Below are 27,039 nucleotides of genomic sequence, written 5' to 3'. Positions count from 1 at the left end.
TGAAAATACACTTTAACCAACTGTATATGCATCAGAGTGTTCCAATTATTTTTATGCTGCAATTTCAATGTACTAGCTGGGGAATGAAATAAATAAGGCAACCTCTAGAGCTCAATTTTTTTTTATGATAGCAAGTTCTTTTCTATAACAATGTCTCTTCTTAGAAAATATTCTCACAAGTACTGATAGTGCTATGACATATGTGCTTACATTTTAGCTACCACCTGTAAGTCCATCTCCCTGGGAGACACAGGCCCCTGGGAAAATGACAGACTGTTGTTCTCATTCAAACTGTCAGAATCTCTGGGAGTGGGGCCCAGAAACCTGGATTTTTAGCAGTTCTCCAGGTGATTGTGATTCACACCAAAATCTGAGAACCACTGGTATTGATTTTTAAAATTAAAAACGGCATTATTTCAGAGAGTGTCATATTTTAGCAGCCAACGTGTGCACAACACCCAGGACCATTCCATGTCATCAGCATGCCAGGCAAATATTAGACACCTATTGCGTTGTAACAACACTAGCCCCAGCTTATCTCATTAACTGTCCTTGTGTAATCATTAACAACAGCACCATAATGATGACTCTGAGACCCAGCAGAGCCCCTGGCTTTCCTCCTACAGGCTTTATCTACAAGATAAAAGCTTCCAGCTTTAGCCACTGCAAAAAAAAAAAAAAAAAAAATCTGTTTTTCCCCTCTAGGTTTTGCAATATGTTTAACACAGCAGGTGGCTACTTGTGACACTTCCAGGGGCAAAATGGTTTCTGAGGCATCTGGCCCCCTGGTGAGTGAAGAAGGAGATTTCTTAGTCTCCAAAGAATCCATACATACATTCCTGGTATTTGTAGACCTTTATGTATCTATTAGTTCTTCACTTTAAAATGGTTTGAGGGCGAAGTGCTTGAAAGAAAAAGGAGACTCCCAAAAATTGCCAGTTGTATGGCCGTGGTATGTGTTCATACTCAAACAGGAATAGGCTTCATTCTAACAGCATTCTATCAATCTGGGGTTCTTATATATATGCATCACCCGGAGAACTGGTTAAATCTAGATTTCTCAATGGGGCTCTGCATTTTAATAGCCCTTGTAAAAGATTCTGATTCAGGTAATCCATGGATGAACTTGAAGAAAACACTGAAGCAAATGGCCCTCGGCACTGTCCTCCCCGCCATGGGAACCAAAACTGCAACTGCAATGACAGTTTTCACACGCTTATTCATAATGATAGCTGAAAGGGCTTTCTAGCTCTGAATTTTATAGAATATAGAAACAAATATATAGTGGAGAATACCTGAACCCACAACTGGTAGTAAACCATACATATATGGTTCATTGAAAAGTCAGTTAACTTAAGTAAATACACATAAAATGAACTTAACAATGTGCATGGATTCCGGTCTTAATGATCATTCATCCACATAAAAGATTGGTGAAACTGGCTAAATACGGCTGAAACACGTCCACCTTACTCCTGACTGTATCCTCTTTCAATGTTATAATAGCTAAACTTCTTCCCTTTCCTACAGTGTTCTATGTTTCCCCACTTGCTTTTCAAATAGGTACTTCCTTGTATCAAAGCTCTGATATTACAAGAATTCTTATTCTTTTTGTCTCCAGTTATTCAAAGTTCAAATTAAATTAGATCCTTCATCAACCACTAACCTCTTTTAGCTCTATTTATTGTCACTCTTCCTAATTTGCTAACATATGGCTTGGTACAATATAAACCTATACTAGAATTTGTGTCCCTCCATTATGAATGTTACAAAATATGTATAGTATCTACAGCAACTGCTGCTTATCTGGGAATAGAGGGAGATTCTTTCTCCCTCTGTCCCTTTCTTTATCTTGAACTCTGCTTCTGTGATACTTCTCTCATTTTGGTAGACATTTGGGCAACCATGAGCTTTGCCTGTATTTCATTACAACCTTGGGAAGCTGTTTGTGGTAGCAAGAGTGAACAGAGCCAAAAGAATCCTTCACCAGGAGGATTGATTGTAACATAATAAGACATTTACCTTTGTCATGCCTTCCAGAGGTTTCCCTTTTAAATGTGTATAATTTTAAAAGAAAACTTAGTAAGGCAGAACTCTGTCTTTAACATATAAAACTTTTACGACACCTGGGTGGCTCAGTCCGTGAAGCATCCACCTCTTAGTTTCAGTTCAAGTCATGATCTCACAGTCCGTGGGTTCGAGCCCCACATTGGGCTCTGCTCTGGTGGTGCAGAGCCTCACTTGGGATTCTCCTTCTCTCCCTCTCTCACTGACTCTCCCCTGCTGACAACTGTCTCTATCTGTCTCAAAATAAATAAACTTAAAACACAACAAAAAGACAAATATAAACTTTTGGAATGGATTTTGAAATTGCATTCATAACCCTGTACTATAATGACCATAAAACAGGTAATTGCTTTATAAAAGGAATGCTAACAAATTTAATCATGTACCCCTACCTCATTGGCCCAAAAGTATTAACATAAATCCAGAGTGTGTGAGATACACTAAAATACATGGATACATTAAGCATTTGTAGAATTCTAAGACTAGCTCTTCTTTTTTTCCCCTCAGTAAACACCAAATGGCTTTATCACCAAATATGTAGTTTAAATTTAAGCATGTCTGGAATACAGAAGTAAAAGATACAGTAGACGAACAAATAAAGACAATCACTTACGTAGAAAATATTTCCTTTTTTTTTTTAATGTTTATTTATTTTTGAGAAAGAGAGAGAGACACACACAGCGCAAGTTGGGGAGGGGGAGGGAAGGAGGGAGACACAGGATCCGAAGCAGGCTCCAGGCTCTGAGCTATCAGTGCAGAGCCTGATGCGGGGCTTGAACCCAGGAACCACAAGATCATGACTTGAGCCAAAGTCAAACACTTAACCTACCGATTCACCCAGATTCCCTTAGAAAAATCTTTTCGAAGCAACAATGAATACTACCTAAAATCTGTGGATAGTTATATATATAATTATCTCTAAGACAGAAATACACATTCTTTAAAACATGTAATCCTTCAAACCCATGTGGGCAATTCTATTTTGTTTTAAAATAGACAACTATGATCTGAACTGTTGGAAGAAAACGGTGTTGTATTCCACACCAAAAGAATCTAAGTGAACTGTTTTTGCTAGTGCTAATGTCTCAGGACATGAGCACAGGGGGCATATGATTTATGTGCATGAAGGTCAAGGCCATACAAGAGCTATAGGAAGCTGTACCTCCATCAGTGGCCTTTTACCAAACTTTACTGACACAGAAACCTAGCAATAATTGCATTGAAAGCCAGTCACATTTTACTACCCAGAGTTCAGGAATTTTCTTTTACAACACAAAGTAATAACCAATACAACCTTAGGCACAAACGGTACACTTTCATTACTAGTAGCTTAAAATACTAAAGTGATTTGTGATTTATCAAAATCTAGTCAGTCAGTTAAGACGGGAGGAAAAGCAGAGATGTAAAATGGCAGGGAGTTGATATAACAATATTTAACAGTTTAGTGAGCAATAGAAACATAAACTTTTGCTGTGGGTAGAAACTCATCTACAAATAGTATCTACAAATAATTGTTCCTCTGTCTCCGTTTCTCATTTTAATATTTTATTTTCTTTTAGCTATGAAACTACCAGACTGCCTCATTTTCGCTCCAGTTGTTTTTCTGGAAATGTTGTTTGTTTGTTTTTTTCTGTAAAATATAATTGGTAAAAGTGTTTCTCACAACACCTAAAAAAATCCTGATTAGGATACATAGACCCTTGTTGCATACACAATTGCTATAATCCCCACCAAGCCAATACTCCAAGAGGGAAAAAAGGTTTATTAACAGTAAATCCCACAAGAAAACAATTTAGTATACATAAAATATGCATGTGTGCCTTTTGGTTTCACACTTATACATGGCAAACTTTTACAGAACCAATAAATGGTATCAAAAAAAGACATTTCCAGATGATATATAATAAGAAAACCTAGTAAATACAGGCTGGCTCTGAGAATGAGGACAGAAACCAAGTATATTTTAAGACAAGGCAATTTTCTTTCTCAAGAAGAAAATCTAAATATTTGAATATCTGACAAACAGTTTAAACCAATACAAACTAATTCTTATCTTTGAGAGAGGATTCCAAGGTTCCAAAACTATGACTGGCAAGTTTTCCCTTGAGTAGCTGGAAATATGAGAGAGGAACAAAGATATGAAAATAATGTCAGTGGCTGAAAGGAATCCTCAGGACCCTATTCGTAGAGAAGGCCCAAGGCACGTCTGAGAGTTCTAGGGCAGGAAACTTGGAAGGAAGAGAAAATAATAGTAGAGTCAGGACTACTCAAAGAGTAAAACGTTTTAAAGGCATCGTATGTTCACTTCTGAACTGGCTGCTCAGCTGTAAACAAGGCTGGTATTCAACGTAATTGCTCTGTATGCTATTCTTCAAGAAGTAGATTACTATCAAGAGGTATATGTGTATATTTTTCCTTATATACTCTGAATCGACACCACATATCACCTCATTGATTCTCCTGTTGAATAAAGAATGTGGGGACCTTCTAATGTTATTAGTGATATACAATCCAGCAAGCACAATAATAGGGCTCGTAATACAAAAGAATGCTTTCTGTCAACCCTTATTAGGCCAAGATTGTTAACCTTTCAAAACAAATTTCTCATTCATAAAAATATGAGTAACACTTTTCCTGCATACTTTGTTGGGGTTTTCTGCTCCAACCAACAGTCCAGTGGATTTATACCTGATAATTAACTGTGGCCAGGCAATCTGGAAGGCTCGATGGATACACAGTCCTGGCTCTTTTAAAGCTTACACTGCTGCATAAGGGCCAGCATTGAAAAGACTGTAATGACAACTAAATTGAGAAAGTATATGAGGGGTGCCTGGGTGGGTCAGTCGGTTAAGTGTCCAACTTCGGCTCAAGTCATGATCTCATGGTTTGTGGGTTCGAGCCCCGCATCGGGCTCTATGCTGACAGCTCAGAGCCTGGACCTTGCTTTGGATTCTGTGTCTCCCTTTCTCTCTGCCCCTTCCCCAATCATGCTTCTCTCCCCCGCCCCTCTCAAAACTGAATAAATGTTTAAAAAAAAGTATGTGAATATAATTAGAAAATTAAATAATAACATAAATGTAGGTTAATATTGTGTTTTTCTTGTGTTACAAGTGTTCAAGTTCATAGGAGGCAGGGTCTGTCTTTTATGGACAGCATTAGGACTGGATCTTTCTGAATAGCCATGTAACAGATGCTATGATTCTTTCAGAAACATTTTATTAAAAAGATAATTAACAATATTAAATATACTTTTTAAAAAAGAAAAAAAAGCAACCATAACCTTACCACTGTAACAAAACATTTACATTTTTACTTAATACTTTCCACTTACCTATATAATCTCATTCATAGTGTTTACATTTTAATTTTTTTTTCAACGTTTATTTATTTTTTGGGGGGGACAGAGAGAGACAGAGCATGAACGGGGGAGGGGCAGAGAGAGAGGGAGACACAGAATCGGAAACAGGCTCCAGGCTCTGAGCCATCAGCCCAGAGCCCGACGCGGGGCTCGAAGTCACGGACCACGAGATCGTGACCTGGCTGAAGTCGGACGCTCAACCGACTGCACCACCCAGGCGCCCCAGTGTTTACATTTTAGTATACTTTTTAGTATGCTGAATTTTTATGTTGTATCTTTTTATACTATAAACGTTTTACATATTGGGGCACCTGGGTAGCTCAATCAGTTGAGCATCAGACTTCAGCTCAGATCAGGATCTCATGATTTGTGGGTTTGAGCCCCACATCAGGCTCTGTGCTGACAGCTCAGAGCCTGGAGCCTGCTTCGGATTCTGTGTGTCTCCCTCTCTCTCTGCTCTTCCCGCACTTGCACTCTCTCTCTCAAAAATAGATAAACGTTAAAAAAAAAAAATGATAAACATTTTACATATTCATTTACATGTTATTTACATCTGAAATAAAAATTAGAATGATTTTATTTCTAAGTGTTCTAGAGCAGTTTAATTCAAAATAATTCCTTCATCATTTGTCATTACTAACTACCAGCCACATAGCATTTGTACCTATACTCAAACCACCACACTATAGCAAACCTGCATTTCTTCTGTTCTTTTAGGTATAGCCTAGCTACCAAAGGGAGACAATACTGTTACAGAGTGACATCTGTTCAGAGGGCCCAAGCACCACAGGTAGGGAGATTTTTCATGGGAACCATTACCGAACATGGTAGAGTCGTATTTCACATACTAGTAAATTTGCCTACTCCTGTCCAAATTTCTGTTTAATACACTTTCTTAGCTTTTGACCACCACCTCCAGAAATATACCAAATAATAATGGTTATAGAGAAGATTCATCTATTATTCCTCATCTTTCACAGAAAGGTTTTAAATTTTCAGAATTATAACATATATATATATATATGTTATATATATATAACAAGAGATATATATTCATCCATGCTAATGAATTTTCCTTCTACTCTTTTACTAGTGGTTTTTAATCAAAAATGTATTTGTATATGATCAAAAATCATTTGAGCATCTATTGAAAATCTCTGATAATTTTTGTCCTTAAAATGTTTATTGGATGAATCATATCAATTGATGTTCAAAAATTAAACTTTCCATATACTCCTAGAAATAACCCCATTTCTTCATACTGTTATTGTTTTAGTATATCTATATAGTATTTTTCTTGATATCATTTTCTGAAATTTGACACCAATATTTATTTGGTAAAAAAGTATAATTTGTTGCTGTGTAATTGTTCATAGTAGTCTTTTATGCTCCTTTGTGTTTCTGTAGTATCAGTTATAAGATCACTTCTTTCATTTAATTTCATTTTGCCTCTTTTCTCTTGATTAGGGAAATTGAGCCGCTACCTTACAACACTCAAAAAATTAACTTGAAATGGATTAAACACTGAAATGTAAGATCTGAAATCATAAAATTCTTAGAAGACATAGGGGAAAAGCTCCTTGACATTGGTCTTGGCAATAAATTTTTAGATACGACACGAATAGCACAAGCAACAAAAGCAAAAATCAACCAGTGGGACTACATTAAACTAAAATCTTCTGCACAGCAAAAGAAACAATCAATAAAACAAAAAGGCAGCCTACAGAATGGGAGAAAATATTAGCGAACCATCTACCTGATAAGGGGTTAATATCCAAAATATACAAGGCACTCAGGCAACTCAACAAAAAACAAACAATCCAACTTAAAAATGGGCAGAATACCTGAACAGACACTTTTCCAAATAACATATACAGATGGCCAACAGGCACATGGAAAAGTGCTCAACATGACTAACCACCAAGGAAATGCAAATCAAAATCACAAGAAGATTATCACCTCAAATCTGTTAGGATGGTTGTTATCAAAAAGGGAGGAGATAAGAAGGTGAGGATGTGGAGAAGAGGGAACACATATGCACTTTGGTGGGAATGTAAACTAGCACAGGCATTATGTAAAACAGTATGTAGTTTCCTCAAAACATTAAAAATAGAAACGCCATATGATCCAGCAATCCCACCTCTGTGTATATATCTGAAGGAACTGAAATCACTACCCACACCCCATGTCCATGCAACATTATTCACCATAGCCAACACATCAGTGGATGAATGGATAAAGACAATGTATATACATATATATAATGAAGTCTTATTCAGCCATAAAAAAGAAGGAAATCCTGCCATTTGTAACAACATGGATATTAAGGGCATTACACTATGTGAAATAAGTCAGAAAAAGATACTGTAGAGTCTCACTTATGTGTGGAATCTAAAAACCCTACACTCCTAGAAACAGAAGAATGATGGCTGCTGGGGTGGGCATGAGGGAGAACGGGTGAAGACAATACAAGGGCAAAACTTCCAGTTACAAGATGAATAAGTGCCAGGAATGTAATGTACATCATGGTGACTACAATTAACAATACTGACTTGTATACATAAAACTTGCTCAGAGAGTAGATCTTGCATTTCTCACCACACACAAGAAGGAACTATATGAGATGATAGATATGTTAACTAAACTTACTGTGATAATCTTCTCACAATACATATGTGTATCAAATCCTCAATTATACATCTTCAATTTACGCAATGTTCTGTGTTGATTATATTTCAATAAAGCTAGGGAAAAATGTAAATAAAATTTTTTGATATATTTTAAAAGTATCAACATACAATAATAATAGTATCTGTATCATAGAATTGAAATAAAGATTAAATGAGTTATTCCACTTAAAGTGTCTTTCAAAAGTTAGTTCTCAACAAGTTTTAGCAATGATTGTTATTACTATTTTTATGATTTAGAGAGAACATGAACATCTGTCTAGCCTATAGAAGAGAACCTCAAAAAAATCTATCAGAAGAAGTAAAATAGTAAGTTTGCTGGATAGAAAATCAACATGTAAAAATCAATTTTCATCTCCAAAAGCAATTTAGGATGTGTATCTTTTTAAATATTCATAATTACAACAAAAACAGTAATCATCCTGGAATAAGTCTCAAAAAAGTTAAGGAATATCTTTATAGAAAAAAAGCACATAGAAGCAGAACTAGATAATTAGAGATGTGTAACACATATATGGATAGAAAGGCTTTGACACAAAAATGACAGTCCTCTCAAATTAAATTACAACATCTATGCAGTTCCAATCCCAACACAGTATGTCAGAAGCTTGAAGGAAAGATATATCACATCCAAAGGGATTCAGTACAGAGATGTGATGATAGTTAAAAGAAAGATACTGTTTTTTCTCTCTCCCTTCACCCCACAACCACCACCACCTCCCAGGCCTGACGGAAGGGAAGGAACGGAGTTAGAGAAATCCAACTGGGACTGGAACCTTCTAATATAGGAGTTGTGGGGATAAAAGTACACATCTACTGCCACATCTGATAAATGCCACAGAGGGAGCCAGAGGCATAAATTTCCTTAGCGCTCTCTCTCTTGGCACCCCAATCTCCTGCTGGTTTCTCCCATTGGTTAAATACAACAAGAAGTCAGAAGCCGAAGAAATACAAAGGATATAGGTCCATAGAGAATTGGTCTAAAGAAACAACTGAAGAATATCCATCATGTAGAATGCTTTATGGAATTTAACAAGCCAACCCTAAAACAGTATAGAAAAGTTTATAAAAATAGCCAAGATGATTTTGAAAACTAAGGAGTGGAATTCTTCCTGACAAATATAAAGGCAGCTTATAATGTTAAAAGGATTAAAGAATTACATATTGAATTGGCACAGAATTAGGCAAATAAACCAATGGAACAGACTACAGAATCCAGAACATATTTAATACATGACTCTTACATATTCTAGACTTAGCCTTACAAATCAATGGAAAAATTAAACTAGGACAATTGGCTATGTGCAGGACAGGGTCGAGGGGTAAGGGGTGAACTCTATTCAGAACAACTACAAAAATAAATTCCAACTAAGCCAGAGACCATAGTGTAAAACATTAATGCTTCAGTAGGAAACTGAATACCTTTATAATGTCTAAGAAAAAACTCCTCAAACAAGCAAAGCCAAAATTCATAAAGGAAATTAATGATAAAACTGAAAGTCATAAAATTTTCAAATTTCTATCTAATAAATGACATAATAAAATTTTTAAAAAGACAGCAAGAAAATATTTTCAATGAACGTAAATGATAAAAAGTGCTCAAAATGTACAAAGAGATCGTAAAATACATTCTAAAAATCCAAAATTGGGGTGTCTGGGTGGCTCTATGGGTTGAGCGTCCGACTCTTGACTTCAGCCCAGGTCATGATCTCACAGTTGGTGGGTTTGAGCCTCACATTGGGCTCTACACTGACAAGCACTGACCCTTCTTGGGATTCTCTCTCTCCCTCTCTCTGCCCCTCTCCCCTGTTCGTAAGTGCCCTCTCTCTCTCAAAATAATAAAAATTTTTAAAAAGTTTTAAAAAACTTCAAAAGATAAAAATCCAAACTTATGGGGGAATAAGAAGAAAAGTATTTAAAAGGCAATTTACAAAAGAGAAGACTTAAACGGTCCTCATAAAACATAAAAAATGCTCAACAGCACTAATTGGGTTAAAGAAAACAAAACACCAACACCAATGAGGTATTTAAACTTATACATGCAGGGGCACCTGGGTGGCTCAGTCGGTTAAGCCTCTGACTTCGGCTCAGGTCATGATCTCGCGGTCCATGAGTTCGAGCCCCGCGTCGGGCTCTGTGCTGACAGCTCAGAGCCTGGAGCCTGTTTCGGATTCTGTGTCTCCCTCTCTCTCAGACCCTCCCCCGTTCATGCTCTGTCTCTCTCTGTCTCAAAAATAAATAAACGTTAAAAAAAATTTAAACTTATACGTGCAAAAAAAATAAGAGGCCTGGTAATGCTTTGTACATTGCTGAAGGACGTATAACCGGTACAGCCATAATGCAGAGAATATCGTAACCTGTAAGGATAGACAGGTCTATAACAATCTGCTGAAAATAGAAACCTACTACCCTCTGAACAGCATGACCACATTTTCACAATTTTACTACATATTTAAGTATGTATAGCCAATATAATTATTTTTATGTTTGTAAAGGTTGGGAAAGTGATGTAACATTATCATCCTTTGAAGCTTTCTTTTTCACTCAAATTTTAAAGATTGATCTATGTTGACTCATGTAAATTTCAGTTCATTCATTTTAACATCTATATAGTATGCAATTGCTTCAAGATACCATAATTGAACGTTTTTAGAATTTTTAAATTAATACAAATGACATTCTCATAAACTCATGTCTCTTTGTGCCCACATGCGAGAGTTTTTCTAGAAGTAAAATTGCAGAATACCTCCAGAAATGCAATACCATACAGTTGGTAAACTAAAGTGTATGAAAAAGATATCCAAGAGATAGTATAAGACAAGGCACAGCACAATGCATATTTATCAAAATGTACATGTTCTTATCTGAGCATAAATATATGTACGTGAGAATGTGATGTCTATATTGTGGATACATCTGAGGAAAGAAGTCAATATTTTTGAGTTGAGAGGGAATTGAAGGAGGACCTTCATTTTCTACTCTTAATACTTCTATATTGTTTAAATCTTTTACAACACACATGCTTTACCTGTTGTTTTACAGCTATAAAAATATCCAAAAAATCCACATTTATTCTTTTATTTTGCATTATGTTTATTATCCTACTAATAACATACCTAGTAGGACAATAGTAAAAACATCCTGGGGTATCAGATGAAATGCTTATGGTGTGTACGTTCACAAACTAATAACTAAGCAATTAACTTATCTTCCTTCATATTACCATTTATCTTTCAAATAGTCTCATTCCTTCATATTACCATTATCAAAATGAAATGCCCACATTATTGAAAATTTTAGAAAGAGGAGAAAAATAAAAGCACTCACAATAAAATGATGCCAATTATTAATACTATTCATTCATTCTGTCATTTACTTATGTGGAGGTGGAGGTGGTGGTTGTTGCCAACTTTCCTCTTACGCAACTAAATATTCAAATTTCACCCACACCGATAAAGTACAAAGACACCTCAAAACTTTAAGTGTATAGCATATACCTTATTTTAAACAAAAGCTATACTTGAGAGTTTAAAGAATATATATTAGCTTTAATAGTGGTATGAACTACTCACATGAAATAGCTATTATTATTAGAAAATTTATGGGGCGCCTGGGTGGCTCAGTTGGTTAAGCGTCCAACTATGGCTCAGGTCATGATCTCACGGTTTGTGAGTTCGAGCCCCGTGTCGGGCTCTGTGCTGTCAGCTCAGAGCCTGGAGCCTGCTTCAGATTCTGTGTCTCCTCCTCTCTCTCTGGCCTTCCCCTCTCAAGCTCTGACTCTCTCTCTCTCTCTCAAAAATAAATAAACATTAAAGAAAATTTACTTACTACCTTTAATCCTCACAACAACTGTAGGAAGGAGGTACTATCATCCATGTATTACAGAAAAGGAAACCAACATTCAAACAGGTTAAGCAGTTTGACCAGTGTCACCTCAGGAAGTCATGAAGATTATTTCAAAACAACTCAATATGGCTTAGAGTCAACTTTTTCCAACTACCACTGTTTCCCATTTCTCTCAGAGGGGAAACTGAGACTTTCTATTTAAAATAAGTTTTCAAATTTTCTTTATTTAACAGATATTTCCGTAAACAAAATATAATAATTGTTCTCTGAGGAAGAACATAAAAACATTCCATCTCTAAAAGCATAGACACCCCCCACCCCCCACCGAGCACCCACATGGAGAAGTGCACATGATCAAATTCACACCAAGGCTGCTAAGTGAGTAGGAGCCCATGATGGACAAAAGGGTTTGTGAGTTCAGAGAGTCTGTAATCTACATAACTGTTACCACCATTAAGAGGAAAAAATATAGGTTTATGTGCTATGAAAGCACACAAAAGCACATAAAAGTAAAACTTAGTAATTTTTAATTGTTCTTGTAATTATTTATTAGAACAAGTTAGAGATGACAATCAATGACTTGTTTAAAACAATTTATTTAAAACAAACATGATTTCTAATTTAAAAATGGGCAGAGGACCTGAATAAACATTTTTCCAAAAAAAGACATACAGTTAGCCAACAGGCACATGAAAACATGCTCAACCTCTTTAATTATCAGGGAAATGAAAAATTATAACCACAATATACCTGTTGGAATGACTAGATGCAAAAAGACAAGAAAGAATGAGAATGTGAAGAAAAAGGAAACCTCATGCATTGCTCGTGAGAATGTGAACTGGTGCAGTCACTGTAGAAAACAGTATCAAGGTTCCTCAAAATTAATAATAGAAATATCATATGATCCAGTGATTCCACTATTGGGTTTATTTAAAACAAACATTACTCAAAGAAAACAAAAAACACTAACTCAAAAAGATATATGCACCTCTATGTTTACTGCAGCACTATTCACAATACTCAAGATATGGAAGCAATCCAAGTGTCCATCGACAGGTCAAGTACAAAGAAAATGTGATACACACACACACACACACACACACACACACACACACACACTGAAATGTTACTCAGTCATAAAAAAAAGAATGAGATCTTGCCATTTGTGAAAGTATGAATGAACTTGGAGGGTATTATGTCAAGTGAAATTAGTCAGATAAAGAAAGATAAAGGCCATATGATTTCACTTGTATGTGGAATCTACAAAACAAAACAAAAAGCAGAAACAGACCCATAGATACAGAGAACAAACTGATAGTTGTTGGGGGGATGGGCTAAATGGGTGAAGGAAAGTGAGAGACACAGGCTTCCAGTTACGGAATGAATGTCCTGGGAATAAAAGGCACGGCATAAGGAATACAGTTGATGGTACTGTAACAGTGTCGTATAGTGACAGATGGTAGCTACATTTTTGGTGAGCAGAGCATAATTATAGTTGTCTAATCACTATGCTGTACACCTGAAATTAATGCAACTTCAATGAAAAAAAAAATTCTTAGATCCCAGTAAGAGTTGTCTCTCATACTGTTGAGAGGCAAATTATTCAAAGAAATTTTTGCACTAGATGTATCTCCATAGAGTGTAACTTAGCATGAAATAGAAGATTTTTTTCACATCATTTTTCTCTATATGTAATTTTATCATAAAAGATATACAGATAAATGCAAAAGTATTAAAAAATAACCAACACCCACAAGAGAACTATTCAGATTTAACAGAAGCTATCACTTTCAAGTTTTGCTTCATCTTTTTTTTTCCATTCAAGAAGTATCTAACTTTTTTTGTCAAAAGAAATCATACTTATGAAAAATTATTTGGAAAATAAGGAGAAGTAGGGTAAAAAACTAACCACAGTCCCAGGACCACTATCAACATTTTGAAACACTTACTTTTATTATTTAAAGAAAAACAGATTTGTGTAATTAGACTTCTAACACAAAGATTCCTTTACATGTCCCCAAAATATATTTTTGGCCTTTATGGGTTACTGGGTACTGTGTTGAAAAAATGTTAACACCTTTTGCATCATTTTTAACAATATCTATAAATTGGTAACTATGGCTCATCCTCATAACAAAAGTCCACGGAAATAGTGTCTATTACCACCACTTTTACGATTCTTTTCTTAATTTTGGTCTACAAAAGCTAAGGAAGTTTAATGATTCTGCTTTTCAGAGCCTAAGGGTGGTTATCCTCTAACGTGAATGTTGTAAGGAACAAATCAAAAAGTCTCAGGGGCACTTGGGTGCTCAGTCGGTTAAGCCGTTAAGCATCTGTCTCTTGATTTTGTTCAGCTCAGGTCAGAATCTCGCTGTTCATGAGACTGAGCCTCACATCAGGCTCTGCTCTGACAGTGTGGAGCCTGCTTGGGATTGCATCTTACTCTCTCTTTCTCCCTTCCCCGGCTTGCCCTGTCTCTATCTCAAAATAAATAAACATTTTTTTTTAAATGTCTCAGACTTTACCTTTGATACTTGTTATTCAACATCCTAATAATCTGCCCAATTAATTCCCCCCACTTCTGTCTAATTCCCTCTCATTGTTCATGGCACAAATCTTTGTTTCATGTAGTAATTACTGAATAAATACATGTTTTCCCATGTACTTACTAAATATTTTTAAAATAATAGACTTAAGAGATTTCATAAAAGATTAAGTTTAAAAGTAACCTATAAAGATAAACCAAGCTATCTCATGAAAGAGGGAGTATTGCTGGTAAGACCATCATATATATTATGCTAAATCTTAGAGGGTCATTTCACACCGTGTCTTAAATACAACTTTGGGTTCCATTAAGGCAAAATTGCTAAGAAATATCAAAGGAAATATAGTTCTAGGTGGAAAGTAATTTGTCTCTAGTTTCTTACATTTCAAATCTGGGAGAAATTAGCAAAAGCAGAATCCAAACTTGTGTGAGTACTTAGGCAATTTAACTATATTAAAACTTAAGTACATGAACTCTTCTGGGACTGAGTAATTAAATGTGGCTACGCACCATACTTCAGCAGCATCTATATACACTCTTTGTGTGCTACACTATTAAAATCAATCTCAAGTAAAAGTTTAGTTGAAATACTTTTAAAAGAGAAAAGTCTAGGGGCACTTGGGTGCTCAGTCGGTTGGGCATCCGACTTCAGCTCAGGGCATGATCTCACTGTTCATGGGTTCGAGTCCCACATCGGGCTCTGTGCCGACAGCTCAGAACCTGGAGCCTGCTTCAGATTCTGTGTCTCCTCTCTCTCTGCCCCTCCCCTGCTCATACTCTGTCTCTCTCTCTCTCTCTCTCTCTCAAAAATAAATAAATACTCTCAAAAATAAATAAACATTTTTTAACAATTAAGAGAAAGTCTATCTACAATTCTACCACCTTAAAAACTAACAGATAACTAATAAAAATACATAAATTTTTGTAACACTGTAAAACTCCTTAGATGTAAAGAATTTTAAAAGCCTCATAGACAGTTCTTAAGGTATCCCCATGAGGTAGGACAAATAAATTGAATAAATTAATAAATATCCCTTTTCTTTCAACTCTATTTATTTAGAAATGCATTAACTTCAAAATTATCCATTCCTACAATTCTCACACTTTTAAATGTTCATAACTTTAAGTATTTGTTAGTCTGCATATATCATACAATATTCTCCCCAGATGTTTCACACATTTGTTTTTCGCTCAAATGTCATCTGGTTTATTCATGAGGCCCCTCCTTACTGTCACCATCACACATACACAATCACATACACTCATGCATACACACTTCATTCTTTAATATTCAAAGCATTTTGTGACAGTCCCTCCTACTTGGCACATCTCCTCCTTCGGGCTGTGACTCCTTAGAAACTGCCAAGCTTTCCCAACAATAGGGCTTGCACACACTTCATTGTCCCTCTGTTTGAAAACTCTTTCCTTCTCTAATTAACTCGTTTTCATCCTTTTGATCGATGTCAGCTCATGTCACCTTCTCAAAGAGACTTGCCCAGGTCTCCCTTGCTAAGTCAAACCCCTATAACAGGCTTCCTCACCAGTGTGTACTTGTTCATCAGTGCATTCATTCTGGCATGTGTGTGTTCATTTGTGTGGTTAATTAATTTCACTGAAATAAAACTTTCCAAAAGAGGCAGTAATTGTGCCACATTCTGTTACTCATTTTGCCACCAGGACCTAGCCAGGGCATACATATCAAAGGGAAGTAAAACAAAAAGTGGGGGAAGGGAGGATTGATTAGGTCAACAGATGACCTTATAGTTACTAGAAGAATTCTTTAAATAGCCTCATTTGGTGACCTGAAAGATGACGACTTTATAAATAAAACACCTTTGAAAAATACATTGTTTTAGCTTTTTCCTTACAATTTGTCTCACTATAAATAGAATTGGCTTAGTCCTGATTCTTGTTCTTTCTTGTTTTGTTTTGGTTTTTTGTTTGTTTTTCATTTTCTTCTACAGAAAAAAAAAAAGTAATTTACCATGTATCTTAAGCCAAGTTCCCTTCAAAAGAATAATGTGAAATAGCAACTTATGTGCAGGGATGCCTGGGTGACTCAGTTGGTTGAGCATCCAACTTTTCACGTAACTTTTCCCAGGGTTGTGGGATCAAACCCTATGCTCAGCATGGAGCCTTCTTAAGATTCATTCTCTCTCTTCCTCTGTCCCTCTCCCTTGCTCGCATGCTCACTCTCTCACTCTTGCTCTCCCTTTCTCTAAAATAAAATTTAAAAATTTTAGTTAAAAAAAAAATGTGCATGGGGTGCCTGGGTGGCGCAGTCGGTTAAGCGTCCGACTTCAGCCAGGTCACGATCTCGCGGTCCGTGAGTTCGAGCCCCGCATTGGGCTCTGGGCTGATGGCTCAGAGCCTGGAGCCTGTTTCCGATTCTGTGTCTCCCTCTCTCTCTGCCCCTCCCCCGTTCATGCTCTGTCTCTCTCTGTCCCAAAAATAAATAAACGTTGAAAAAAAAAAATCTTTTAAAAAAAAATGTGCAAATACCAGAAGGTGATCCCAGATGGTAAGAATGAAGCACCAGGTAAAGTGAAATAGGAAATAAAAGCCAATATAAGAGTATGGAGTTGGGTTGTCACCATGGCCAAATGAGGTTCCACTCAACCTGGACCCTCAGGGGGAACTACAGAAAGCCTTTCTCTCTCAGAACTGCCCACCTATTCCCACTGATTGAGGGATTCTCCTAGTGGTATTAGCTTCTCCCCACTTCTAGGCTGCACTTTTAGGGGCAAAGGGATATATAAGACATGCTGGTCAAATCACAGAGCAGCAGTTAAAAGATACTCTGCATAAGTTCAAGGTGAGAAGAAGTCAACACAACTGAGGCACGGCCTGCCAAAAATGTTTGCCACAGTCACAGGAAGACCTGGAAGTGAGGCTGAAATGGAAGTGAGACTGAAAGGATACACATCAGACTCCAAGAGGCATGTGACACACAGTATGAGCATCAGGGCATTGCTCATCAGAGAGTCAGCATCAAATAACAAGCAAGGAACACCACAGTCCCTAATTTATCATTCTTACCAAGCCTCGGTGAATTTCCTAATGTACCTTAATACACTGAAAGGAAAGATGGGAGGGAAAGAACCCATTCCAGGCATTTTGAACAACTTGGTTGTGTCTCAAAACTCCATGGTTTCTCAAGATCATAAGACCATGAAAGACCCACCACTAATATCATCCTCAATGAGGAAAAACTGAGAGCTTTCCCCCTAAGGTCAGGAACATGACAAGGATGTCCACTCTCACCACTGTTGTTCAACACGGTGTTGGAAGTCCTAGCCTCAGCAATCAGACAACACAAAGAAATTAAAGGCATCCAAATTGGCAAGGAAAAAGTCAAACTTTCACTCTTCACAGATGACATGATACTCTACATGCAAAACCCAAAAGACCCTATCAAAAAACTGCTGAAACTAATACATGAATTCAGCAAAGGTGCAGGATATAAGATCAATGTACAAAAAATGGGTCACATTTCTATACACCATAAAGCACCAGAAAGAGAAATCAAGGAATCAATCCCATTTACAATTGCACCAAAAACCATAAAATACCTAGGAATAAATCTAACTAAAGAGGTGAAAAATGTATACACTAAAAACTATAGAAAGCTTATGAAAGAAATTAAAGAAGACACAAAAAAATGGAAAAACATTCCAGGCTCATGGATTGGAAGAACAAATATTATTAAAATGTCAACACTACCCAAAGTAATCTACACAGTCAATGCAACCGCTATCCAGATAACAGCAGCATTCTCCACAGAGATAGAACAAACAATCCTAAAATTTGTATAGAACCAAAAAAGACCCTGAATACCCAAAGCAATCCTGAAAAATAAAACCAAAGCAGGAGGCATCACAATTCTGGACTTGAAACTGTATTACAAAGCTGTAATCATCACGACGGTATGGTACTGGCACAAAAATAGACACATAGATCAATGGAACAGAATAGAGAACCCAGAAATGGACCCACAAACGTATGGCCAAGTAATCTTTGACAAAGTGGGAAATAATATCCAATCAAAAAAAGTCTCGGGGCGCCTGGGCGGCTCAGTCGGTTGAGCGTCCGACTTCAGCTCAGGTCATGATCTCATGGCTCCTGAGTTCGAGCCCCGTGTCGGGCTCTGTGCTAACAGCTCAGAGCCTGGCACCTGCTTCTGCTTCTGTGTCTCCCTCTCTCTCTGCCTCTAACCCACTCGCATTCTGTCTCTGTCTCTCTCAAAAATAAACATTAAAAAAAAAAAAAAGAGTCTCTTCAGCAAATGGTTTTGGAAAACTGGACAGTGACATGCAGAAGAATGAACCTGGACCACTTTATTACTCCATACACAAAAATAAATCGAAAATGGATAAAAGATCTAAACATAAGACAGGAACCCATCAAAATCCTAGAGGACTAAACAGGCAACAAACTCTTTGGCCTCAGCCACAGCAACTTCTTACTTGACATGTCTCCAGAGGCAAGGGAAACAAAAGCAAAAATGAACTATTGGGACCTCATCAAGATAAAAAGCTTCTGAACAGCAAAGCAAACAATCAGCAAAACTAAAAGGCATCTGACGGAATGGGAGAAGATATCTGCAAATGACACATCAGATGAAGGATTGGTATCCAAAATCTATAAAGAACTTATCAAACTCAACACCCAAAAACCAAATAATCCAGGGAAGAAATGGGCAAAAGACATAGACATTTTTCCAAAGAAGACATCCAGATGGCTAACAGACACATGCAAAAATGCTCAACTTCACTCAATATCAGGGAAATACAAATCAAAACCACAATGAGATACCACCTCATACCTGTCAGAATGGCTCACATTAACAACTCAGACAACAACAGATGTTGGTGAGGATGTGGAAAATAGAGGATCTCTTTTGCACTGCTGGTGGGAATGAAAACTGGTGTAGCCACTCTGGAGAACAGTACGGAGGTTCTTCAAAAAATTAAAAATAGAACTATCCTACAATCCAGCAATTGCATTATAGGTATTCATCCAGAGAATACAGGAGTGCTGATTTGTATGGGCACATGCTCCCCAATGTTTATAGCAGCATTATCAACAATAGCCAAATTATGCAAAGGGCCCAAATGTCCATTGACTGATGAATAAAGAAAATATGGTGTGTGTGTGTGTGTGTGTGTGTGTGTGTGTGTGTGTGTGTATAATGGAATATTACTTGGTGATCAAAAAGAATGAAATTTTTCCATTTGCAACAATGTGGATGGAACTACAGTGTATTATGTTAAGTGAAATAAGCCGGTAAGAGAAATACAAATATCATTATGATTTCACTCACAGGTGTAATTTAAGATATGAAACAGATGAACATAAGGGAAGGAAAGCAAAAATAATATAAAAACAGAGAGGTAGACAAACTGTAAGAGACCCTTAAATACAGAGAACAGAGGGTTGCTGGAGGGGTTTGGGATGGGGGATGGGACTAAATGGGCAATGAGCATTAAGGAGGACATTTGTTGGGATGAGCACTGGGTGTTACAGGTAAGTGATGAATCACTAAATTCTACTCCTGAAATTACCCTGAATTTATAATCACTTAAGGGGCGCCTGGGCAGCTCAGTCAGTTGGGCGTCTGACTTCGGCTCAGGTTAGGATCTCACGGTTCATGAGTCTGAGCCCTGCCTCGGGCCCTGTGCTGACAGCTCAGAGCCTGGAGCCTGCTTTGGATTCTGTGTCTCCTTCTCTCTCTGACCCTACCCTGCTCATGCTCTGTCTCTCTCTCTCTCTCTCTCAAAAATAAACATTAAGAAACTTTTATAATCACTTAGAAATGGAATTACATATTTTAGTTCACTTTGAGTATCTATCCATCACTAGACAGGTTCAACAAAAATTCTAGGTCAATCCACACAAGTGTAGTTAATTTAGGTCATACTGGAAGTGTATTGTTAAAGATATTATTTCTGAAACTACTAACCAACCTTTGCAACATATCTTCTGGAAGAAATATATTCTTGGTATTGGTACATTCATCTATATACCAAAAAGAAAAGAAGTTATACACATTTAACTTATTAACTTTATTATATGCAAGTGACAAGACATCAGTCTGTATCAGTTGCTTGTCTGAGTAACAAGTTGAAAAACAAAAGATAGCTGTTTCTAGAAAGAGGGAAGCTCCAGACTTTCCACGTTATCCACTCCGTATATGTGGAATTTATTTCCAAGTTAGGATGATTCATATATCATGGGGTTCCTCTGTTCAGAAAAAAAAGTGGGTTTTATATATACACACATGTGTGTTTGTTGTGTGTGTATAGCACTCCCAAGAGAAAGAAAAGTTTTGCCAATTTGTTATATTTAGTTACCATGAATTCGAATTTACTAGCTTCAAGATTTCAGATGGAAGAAGCATCAAAGAGGTAAGCTGAATTTTAATGGTGTTTTTATCCCCTGGGATGATGAGTGGGAGCATTTGCCAATCTAGACAAATACCAAGAGGCTGAGAGTATGAGCAGGGGACCACTGAAACAGGGTAGGGAATCCAGCAGAAATTTTGGCAGTCGTATGGGGCTGGAGATAAAAAAAAAAAAAAAAAAATAGGTACAGGAGGGACCAAGATGCCAGTGAGAAATAAATGATGAAGCATCAAGCTGACACACGCGTGGTTTTAGCCACATGACATCTGCTGACATGTGAAGCTACGTGTACGATGCTAAAGGACTAAGAAGAACGCTTCTGAAAAGAAGAGCAGGATTCTCAGAAGTACTGCCCCGAATTGTGTTTAGTACCTGTGAATGCACCAGTGGATGCTCTAAATATCTGTGCCTTGGCAGCTAGGTTCCCCTGCAAGGGATAAAGACTATTAGTACTTGAGTCAGCTCAGTCACTGATCGGATTATAAGGACTGGCAACCTCTCTAATTCATTCACCTAGCAAGAGTGCCGACAACTCTTTGGACCTGGATAAATCATCTGGAGCTTCTAGAATTTTTATACACAATTACTAAAATCAAGAGTAAAGACAGACACTGAAGAAAAGTTCTACAGTAATCCAGTTATTGGTGTTAACTAACAAAAACTTTCAAATGATCTTGATTAATATGCTCAAAGTAACAGAGGAAAAGGTGGAAAAATAGATTCATTGGTATCTATAGCAAAGAATGAAATGCACATTGAAAACCAAAAAAAATACACTAAGTAGAGTAATAAATAACCCATAGATGAGCTTGAAAGCATAACAGCCATAGTGAAGGAGAGAAGGCTAGTAAACTGGAATAAAAGATCAAAGGAAAATATCCACACAAACATAGAGAGAAAGAGTAGAAAATAGTGAAACAAGTGTAAGAGCATGCTGGGCACAGTGAAACCACGTACTAAACATACAACTGAGATCTCAGAAAAAAAGAAAAGAAACAGAATGGAGTAGAACTATTTCTTCAAGAACTCATCAATGAATTTCATCTGATGAAACACATCAATCCACAAATTCAGAAAGCACTACAAACTCTAAAGAGGATAAACAAAAAGAAAACCACACCTACTAACATCATTGAAGGACTGAAAAAAACTAAAGACAAATGAAGAATCTTAAAATCAGCCAGAGACAAAGACACATGACCTGCAAAACAACAAGACTGACAGGTCTGATGGAAGCCCAAGTCAGGAGAATAACTACTTCAAGTGTTCGCAGGAAATGACTGCCAAACAAAAATTCTATTCCCGGTTTACATATTCTTTATAAAAATAAAAGCTGTATAAAAATATTTTCAGACACACAAAAAATGAGAGAATTTGTTGCCAGCAGACTTGCAATTAAAAGATATATAACAACCTATTTAGCAAGTTTTATGATAAATTGTAATACAGGAATTGCCGAGAATGCAGCTAATTAAAAATACCAGATGTTTAAAATAGAAATTACAAACTATATAGATTCACCTCTATATAAGTTTACTTCTTTTTTATTTTTTTATTTTTTTATGTTTATTTATTTTTTAGAGAGAGAGTGTGCGCACGAGAGACAGACAGAAAGAGAGAGAGGGGGGAGGGAGGAAGGGGCGGAGAGAGGGAGACACAGAATCTGAAGCAGGCTCCAGGCTCTGAGCTCTCAGCACAGAGCCCTACATGGGGCTCAAATTCACAAACCAGGAGATCATGACCTGAGCTGAAGTCAGACACTCAACTGACTGAGCCAACCAGGAGCCCCTATATAAGTTTACTTCTTTAACTGAAAATATCTAGAAGTTACAAAGTTAAGTAATGAGGTAGTATTTGTTGCACAGTTCTTCCTGTTTTTTGGAAATCACTTTTGCACATCAGCTCATTTACTCTGTGGACCATACCCTGTGAGAAATGCAGGGCAGATGTTATCATCTTTATTTTATGGAAAGTGAAACTAATGCTCAAGAGATTCAGAAGCCTGTCCTCAATTACATGACAAAGTCAAAACTAGAACATGCATTTCCTTCCTACCCAGCTTTTATCACTCTGACACTGGGAAGCAGAAAATAAATATAGGGGCACCTGGCTGGATCAGTCCGTAGAGCACACAACTCTTGATCTCAGGGCTGTAAATTCTAGTCCCACATTGGGTGCGGAGATTACTTAAAAATAAAATCTTCTAAAAAACTAAAAATAAAATAATAGTATTATAGAGGTCCATTAAGTGGCATAATACATAACAAACAAGTGGATGATTTGGGCTTCTGGAGATTTTGTCTCAAATGTTCTTTAATTTTGTTTTTAAAAACTCCATTACCTATGTTATTTTAACCCAGTGAATAAGATATTATGACATTCCTGAATATTTTCTACTGTTTCATAACTGTTGCCTTTCACTCTTAACTTTCGATTTCCAGAAGAAGCAGAGACACCAAAACTTTTCAGCCAAAACGTTTTACTGACCAATTTCTTTATCAAAGACCTATGCAAGAGTTAACACCACAATGTCTTGTGATGCATAAAACATCCTTTAACTAGTATTTGAAAAACACCATAGAAAAGCTCATAAGACAATCTCTGATGGAGTTCAAGATATAATGTTGCCTCAAGGAAGGCAAAGAGTTTCACTGTATTACAAAGATTCTACAGTATCTGTTCAAATCCAACAGCTGGAACAGGGAAAACAAGAGGCCACCAAATAATATAAACTTATTCCCCCTACATATTTTTTTTCTTAGAAATCCTCCAGTATTCTGACATCATGCTCTTTTCTACAATCTTGAAAACATCACTATTGCCTACTCCAAGCAATATACTATAGTTTTGCTTTTGTCTGATAATGCAACTTCCTCTCATCTTTTCCTGTTAAGCATCCTTGCATAACAAAATAGCCAAAATATTTGTGAATACATTAAAGAACATCATGATAATATTCTCTAATTCAGGGACATTCTTTTACTTCATGTTTTTAAAATAATACTGTACTGCCTATCAAATATACGAAATCATATATATATATATTTATAAGATGCTCATACTTTCTGAGAACTTTCCTCACATACTCTAGTGTATGCGTAGTGAAGATCATTTTTTGTACCTTCTTGGATAAATATTTTTAAAACAAAAGATTTCAAACATAAAACATAACCTATCTTTACTGTGGAATTTTACTTACCTCAAAGGGAGTAACACATTCTATTGTTAAAGGAAACATCATTTGCCAAAAAATCACTAGCCAAATACCATACACCTCCTGCTTATGATTATTACTTGCTGATTGTCTGACTGGGACTATATATATTTTATACATACGTGTATTTTTTATGTTGGGTGTACCCCATCACATAAGCACATCATCAGCCTGTATGCTCACAGGGCTAGTTTCAAAAAGAGATGTTGTCACTATAATATGTAAGAAAAGCAGCCAACATGAGCAACGGGCTCTCTAAGAACCTTCATGTAAAGCTCCTTAACTTTTACTATAAGGAGACGAGTACAATAAAGTTAAAAAGAAAGAAACTTTTAATGAAACAGGTGGAGCCCTTTATACGTCAGGAAACAAATAATGAAATAAAAATTATTTCTGAATCACAGGAGAAAACGTTGCCACTAACCCCAAAGTCCTGGGTACAGGTAAGCTCGTATCATTGGTCTCTCAACATAACACCACATAATCAAAGATTTAATTATGCACTTCCCAAGAGAAGACTGGAAAAGCCACACAGTGTACTTTTCCAAAAGCAAAAGTGATGTGAAATTCTTAGTCTCACCATTTATATTTAGTAAAATCTCCTTCCATCATTTCACCCAGTTAGCTCCTTTTTCACTTCCACCACGTGTTTTAATTCAAATAATTTTCTATCATGTCTGTTCTAAAAAGACTTCAAACTTTATCAGAAGGGCAATCACTGGTCTTTTACACTTTTATACTTCTGTTTTTAAAAAGCTTCACTTGGGGCGCCTGGGTGGCGCAGTCGGTTGAGCGTCCGATTTCAGCCAGGTCACGATCTCGCGGTCCGCGAGTTCGAGCCCCGCGTCGGGCTCTGGGCTGATGGCTCAGAGCCTGGAGCCTGTTTCTGATTCTGTGTCTCCCTCTCTCTCTGCCCCTCCCCCGTTCATGCTCTGTCTCTCTCTGTCCCAAAAATAAATAAACGTTGAAAACAAAAATTAAAAAAAAAAAAAAGCTTCACTTGGATCATCTATCTTTAAAGAAAAAGAAACAGTCTAAAGGAAAACCAGTAACCCTTTTTAAGGAAAATGAAATTGCTCTTTGAATTATAACTGAGGTTGTTACTTTCTTACACCCTACCATTATGTTAGATACTGGGATATCAAACTTGCATACAAGAATCTCCTTGATATTCGGGGATCATTATACAGTAAATCCATGAAAAAAAAACATCTCTTAAAATTTTAAATATTTTAGATTGCCATGAATGAAACTCCAAAAGAAAGTAACCGAACCCCAAAGTAACAAACTTCCATTCCTTCCACCTTTTTAACAATGTGTTACTTCTGGAAATAAAGTGATATCAAAATCGAATATTCCAATAGGTATCGCCACTTCTCTGTGATCTGAAAATTGGACTCTTCCCAAACAGAAGGAATTCATCGATAAAACGTGTGTCAAACCTGCAGGTAGCGAGGAGGCGTGGGTATTGCTATCTTGGCTTTCTAGCACTTAACACGCAGCACAACTCTAAGACACCTGAGCAGGTTCCGAATCTTTTCCCTTTAAGCCCTCAAAACTCTGTAACAGGACAAATCTCGAATACATTTAGCAAGAAAACCTCTTCCGAAATTACTGAACAACAAAAGGGATTGCCAGGAAGGCGTGGATCTCCCTAACTGTATCCTGAACCTGCTTCTAATTCCATCCACCTGCCGCAAATAATCCTCACAATAAGCGCGTCAGAAACCAGAAAAAAAAAAAAAAAGAAAGCTAGAGTGCGTCTCCCTAAGTTTGCTCTTTGACTCACACCACTAGGGGACAGAACTTGGGCGTCATTCGGCCTCAATTAGTCACTTCACTTCCAGGAGCTTAAGAAGCTCGCCCTGCACCTGTCTAACTGCGACACTTACCGTGGGCGCAGGACACTTCTGGTGTCTCAAGTCCCAGCTCTCAGTCCCGCCTGCCGCAGGAACACAATGGCATCCCTCGCCCAGGCGGGTGGGTGCCGGGGACCCGGATCCGACTCGACAGTTGCGGAGAGCCTGACTCAGATTTGAGTGCATTAGCGCTACACCCAAGACAAAGACTGCCCTCGGTGGTCCTGGGCGTGCGCCCGCCCTGGGATGATCGGTGCCCGCCCCCCTCAAGCCCACACTGGAAGCTCGTGAGGCTGTAAAGTGGCCGTAATCGATTCCGCGCTTTCCGAGGGGTGCGGTTCGAGGACTAGTACGAAGCTGGTGTAAACAGCGCGCCGCGCACTGGGGAGCCACCAGAAAAGGCTAGCGCGCAGGGCGGGCGCTGGCGGACCAGCGGAGGTAACTACTACCCCCCGGCAGCCGGCTGGCACAGTCTCCACTCACCCGAGCGGCGCCCGCAGGCGAGCCCGCCGCCTGGGAGTTGGGTCCCAGCACCCACCACGCACCCCAGCCAGGAGCCTCGGCTGCTTCGCGGACCCACTGGGCAAAGGCACCTGCTGCCAATGCTCCCAGCCTGGTGCTGTGCCAAGCCCCGCTCGGGGTCAGGGACACAGACGCCCGGGACGGGGAGCCGAGGAGGGTACGGGCTCGCAGCGAGGCGGATTGAACGATCTTTGCAATCACTCACCGGCGGAGGGCGAAGTCGCTCAGGCGGCCGCGCGACGGAGCGCAAGGAGCATCCCGCGGCGCAGGCATCCTCCCATCCTTTGTCAGTAGCGGGCGGAGCGCTCCTCCCCAGCTTGCGGACGTACACCCGGCTCTGGCGCCGCTTCCCAGCCCTCTCCCCTCCTCTCCTCCCCCTCCCCTTCTCCGTCCCCCTCTCGGAGCCGGCACTCACTCGACTCCCATGATGTCATCCGGTGGAAATCTGCCATGCTCAAAGACTAGAATAATCCAGCGCTCACGCGGGGAACGCAGCGCGGGCGGAGGCGGCGGCAGAGCTTTTAGGCGTACCCACAA

The 27,039-nt window shown here is 38.0% G+C and overlaps 1 protein-coding gene across 4 annotated transcripts in view; it reads right to left on the bottom strand.

Moving 5' to 3' along the window:
- MARCHF1 (membrane associated ring-CH-type finger 1) overlaps positions 1-26,816 on the bottom strand; it is an 874,367-nt gene extending 847,551 nt beyond the window's left edge. For 2 of the 4 annotated variants that reach the window (XM_045463907.1, XM_045463928.1), the window contains exon 1: positions 26,708-26,816. The gene's annotated coding sequence lies outside the window, so the exon portion shown is untranslated. Of the gene's footprint in view, positions 1-26,013; positions 26,665-26,707 lie in introns of those variants that run through there. The other 2 variants (XM_045463961.1, XM_045463918.1) reach the window with 2 other exon arrangements.
- Between the last annotated feature and the right edge of the window lie 223 nt (positions 26,817-27,039).

Source organism: Leopardus geoffroyi, chromosome B1, assembly GCF_018350155.1.
Source record: "Leopardus geoffroyi isolate Oge1 chromosome B1, O.geoffroyi_Oge1_pat1.0, whole genome shotgun sequence".
NCBI classification, from domain to species: domain Eukaryota; kingdom Metazoa; phylum Chordata; class Mammalia; order Carnivora; family Felidae; genus Leopardus; species Leopardus geoffroyi.
This window is presented reverse-complemented; position numbering and strand designations above follow the sequence as displayed.